The sequence below is a fragment of the Netta rufina genome (assembly GCF_964035555.1).
Source record: "Netta rufina genome assembly, chromosome: 30".
Taxonomy (NCBI): Eukaryota; Metazoa; Chordata; class Aves; order Anseriformes; family Anatidae; genus Netta; species Netta rufina.
In genome coordinates this window covers 2,722,964-2,727,399 of record NC_140154.1, presented here as the reverse complement: position 1 = coordinate 2,727,399, position 4,436 = coordinate 2,722,964, and the positions used below count along the sequence as shown (strand labels likewise).

The following is a 4,436-nucleotide window of genomic DNA, read 5'->3' as shown; positions in this document are numbered from 1 at the left end:
CAGACTTTCCTGTGCTGTCCCACACCTCTCTGAAGGCTGCAGACAGGCACTTCTCTTCCCCACCTTGCTCTCACTCCGGTATTGCCATGATTTCCGTGACGCCTCTCCACTCCCGCCAGCTGTTCCTTCAAACACAAGGGTGTGGGCTGATCCAAACTCCCTCTGGGTGACCTCTGGACCCACAGCACCAGTTCCAGTGCCTCACCTCCAAATCAAGAATTTCATCTGACTACCCACTCTAAACTCTTTAAGTTTAAAGCCATTCCCTTTGTCCTATCAGTGCACACCCTGAGTAAAAGTCTCTCCTCAGCTTTTCTGTTGGCCCACTTTAAGTACTGGATGGATGCTATAAGGTCTCCTCAGAGCCTTCTCCAGGCCGAACAACACCAACTCCCTCAGCCTGTTTTAATAGGAGAGGTGCTCCAGCCCCTTGATCATCCTTGTGGTCCTTGTCTGGACTCACTCTAATAGCTTCAAGTCATTCTTGTATTGGGAGCCCCAGAGCTGAACACAGTACTCCAGGTGGTGTCTCATGAGAGCAGGTGGGAGTCTCATGAGGTTCCCGCAAGCAACCTCTCAAGCCTGCCCAGTTCCTTACCACCAAGAAGGAACATGACAACCTATAGCCAGGTCTTCTTCCTGTAAGGGTCCTACTGGGTATGTAGGGGATCTCACAGTCGGCATGGCAATCGAGTGTCTGCTTGTACTGGGTCTGACAGGGATGGAGTTATCTTGCCCTGCAGCAGCCCACATAGTGTTGTGCTCTGAGCAAGGTGAAGTTGCTCAAGGACTCCTCCTAGCTTGGTATCAGCCACAATTGAGGTGAAAATGTGCTCCGTGTCATCATAAAGGGAGATAAAAAAGAGGGTCAATGGTGTTGAACCAAGTGCCCATCACTGAGGGATGCTGCTGGTATCTGGGTGGCAGGAGGACTTTGTACTACTAATGTCCAGCCACCCTCCCCCTCACGTCATCATCCCTTTCTTCAGTCCAAATATCACCAGTCTGGCTAAAGGGAGACTCCAGAAGACCATGGCAAAGGCCTTGATAAAGTCCAGGTTCACCACATTGCCTTCTTTCCCCTTCCCTACTGCTTCAGCAATTTATTTTTTATGCCACATACCTGAAGATGGCTGTGGCAGGACTTTCCCCATCATGTCAGCAGGAGCAGAGGTGACAGTTGCAATTCTCCTCGCCCTTTTATTTAATTATTTATTTACTGTCATTCCATAAGATGCTTTTGATGCCTGCCTTTTCCAAGTCCCCAGAAATCTCTGAGCCAAACCTCTGACAGCCCAGTCCAGAAAGTCATGGTAGTGTGACATGGAGGAGAGGAGCATGTGCATTGAATCTGTGCAAGAGGCATGACAGAAATCTCACAGGGACAACAGGGGTTGTTTCTGGAGTCACACAGGGCAGCGTCAGGGCTCTGTGAGGTGCCTATGTCTGAGTTGGCCTCCCATGCTCCTCATACACATGGGGCTGTTGGAAGACACAGGTCCCTGCCTTGCACATCCACATGCAGTGCACTGCAGTGCCTGCAGTGTCCCTTTGGCTCCTGCAGCCACTGCCAGAGGCTGGGAGGCACCTCAGCCCTGCGGTGCCTCACCCTGCTCTGCCCTCCTCCGAGATACCCCAAGGCATGAGGAATGGGCACAGAGACGTTCAAGGAAGCACATCCCAGAGCTGCCTTCAGGTGGCTTCCCAGGGGACGTTACTTGGTTTGGTGACACTATCTGTCCAGCTGGCCTTCATGAGACTTCTAGGAATAGCTGATGGCCTTTGTGCTCCTTTGTGTTCATCTCTCCACACGCATATGATGTGCCTGCTGTCACCAGCATTGGGTTTCTCTTTCCATGTCTTCCATGCACATAATGCATGCCCTGCTCTTCTGGGAAATCCTATCCCCCGAAGAGCAAGTGAGCAATGAGCAATGGCCTGCTCAGTCATTGCTGAACCCCCTGCCCATACACCCCACAGCTCTGAGCTTGTGATGGCACTCTCCAGAGTATGAAAAATGACCAAAAGATAACCTTGTTCCTGCAATGCTTTATGAGTCATATGCAGAAGACAATGGGCTTTTTTTTTTTTTAAAGATTATCAGGTCTTATCAGGTCATCAGTTTCCTCAAGGCATCCTTGAGCTCCTGGTTCCTCATGCTGTAGATGATGGGGTTCACTGCTGGAGACACCACTGAGTACAGAACTGTCACCACAAGGTCAAGGGATGGGAAAGAGATGGAGGGGGACGTCAAGTGGGCAAACAGGACAGTGCTGACAAAGAGGGAGACCACGGCCAGGTGAGGGAGGCACGTGGAAAAGGCTTTGTGCCGGCCCTGCTCAGAGGGCATCCTCAGCACTGCCCTGAAGATCTGCACATAGGATAACACAATGAAAACAAAAGAACCAAAGAATAAAGAAAAACTGAAAACAAGTAGCTCAAATTCTCTGATGTAGGCATTTGAGCAGGAAAGCTTGAGGATCTGGGGGATTTCACAGAAGAACTGGTCCACAGCATTGCCATGGCAGAAGGGCAGGGAAAATGTACTGGCTGTGTGCAGGACAGCATTGAGAAAGCCACTGCCACAGGCAGCTGCTACCATGGTGGCACAAGCTCTGCTGCCCAGGAGGCTCCTGTAATGCAGGGGCTTGCAGATGGCAACGTAGCGGTCGTAGGCCATGATGGTGAGAATATAAAACTCTGCTGTAATCAAGATGACAAATATAAAGACCTGTGCAGCACACCCTTGATAGGAGATGGTCCTGGTGTCTCAGAGGGAATTGGCCATGGCTTTGGGCAGAGTGGTGGAGATGCAGCCCAGGTCAAGGAGGGCGAGGTTGAGGAGGAAGAAGTACATGGGGGTGTGCAGGCGGTGGTCGCAGGCTATGGCGGTGAGGATGAGGCCGTTGCCCAGGAGGGCAGCCAGGTAGATGCCCAGGAAGAGCGCAAAGTGCAGGAGCTGCAGCTCCCGTGTGACTGCGAATGCCAGCAGGAGGAACTCACTCACAGAGCTGATGTTGGGCATTGTCTGACATTGAACACAGTTTTCTGTTAAGGAGGAGAATGTAGAGCAAAATCAGAAAACCTCTCTGAGGAAAACCTATTTCAAGTCTAAGAGCACCCTCCAGCTCGAGCCTCTCTCTTTGCAGGAAAACCTTTCTGCAGCTCTCTTGCTTGAGCTGTGGCTGGGGCTGACTGAGAGTGGCACTGGGAGCAGGGGCCGCTTTGGGCTGCAGAGGAGTCCTTCCTGCTGTGCAGCAGAAGGAAAGCAGGAACGTGGGGGAAACTCAAGTGCAATCCACTTATCAGATCAATGAGCTTTGCAGTGTTGTTACAAGCAACTCATCCGAAAACACTGTAGAGCAAGGTGTAAATTCTTTGCTTTATTTTCTAGTAGTTAGCCCTATAATTCTTAGACTTAGCTCTATAAGGCATGTGTTGCCTTCAGGGGGCAGTGGCGACCTGGTTCAGGAACAGCACGGCGACCAACCCCAGGCCGCTCAGTCCATCGGCTCACAGACACCAATGTGGTGGATGTCAAATGGCGTTTATTGTCAAGTCACATGGCGTTATATAGCTGAGGCCCATAACGTCACTTCCACTTGCTTACGTCACAGACCACATGCTACTGCCCATCAAAGGAAGGGGCTCCACCTTTCCGTACAGCGCGACATCTTCCGGGTGCCAGACCCTAACTACCCACATTTCCCCCCTCCCTATGCACAACCAAATTAGCTAAAATATAACAATCTAAAAAACAATTCAGATAACAATCTTAAGAGGTAGACATCATAACTTAAATTAAAAACATAAGGCACAATAACCAGGAGAAAACTAGGAGGTAACTGGTAACCCTGAGTAAATACACTCTTAAAGCAGTTGCTGGTGTTCTACCAACATAATGTAAACTTTCTCTAACTGGCTTCCAACAAACAACACAAGCTTATTTAGTATACAAGGTCCAAAGATAAGATCACACAAAGGCATCGCAGCCCCCCACCCATAGAGGCTGCTTCGCTGTTGTCTGGATTCTGCCAGTGTGGAACTCTCAGGCGTAGACAGGACGCTTGCCAATTTATTGGCTTCTCTTGTCACCGTGGTATACAGATTATGGGGGTGTCCGATGATTCGTTCCTGTGAACAGAAACTCAGTTTTCATTAGTTTTGTTCTGAAGGTCCAGTTTGATGGACTTAAGCGGACACCATTTGACCCTGCCATCTTTTTTGACTGCAGCATACCCTCACCCTATCAGAACTAATTTCCACCCTTGTTCCCATTCTCCCAGCTCGTTTCTAACTATAACTGATGGGCCTTCTTCTAGTGCTCGAGAATTTTCGCGCTCGCGATTTCAAACCTGTTTGTTTTTAGAGTTTCTGAGACTGTTGACACTAGCTGGTCCACTTGACTTCCTGACGGTGCGGCGATCAGGATATCA

At 49.9% G+C, this 4,436-nt stretch overlaps 1 pseudogene across 1 annotated transcript; it reads right to left on the bottom strand.

Moving 5' to 3' along the window:
• Nucleotides 1-2,110: 2,110 nt before the first annotated feature.
• On the bottom strand, nt 2,111-3,025 carry LOC311220211 (olfactory receptor 14C36-like; annotated as a pseudogene). The gene has a single exon. The product of its transcript is annotated as an olfactory receptor 14C36-like (transcript).
• Between the last annotated feature and the right edge of the window lie 1,411 nt (nt 3,026-4,436).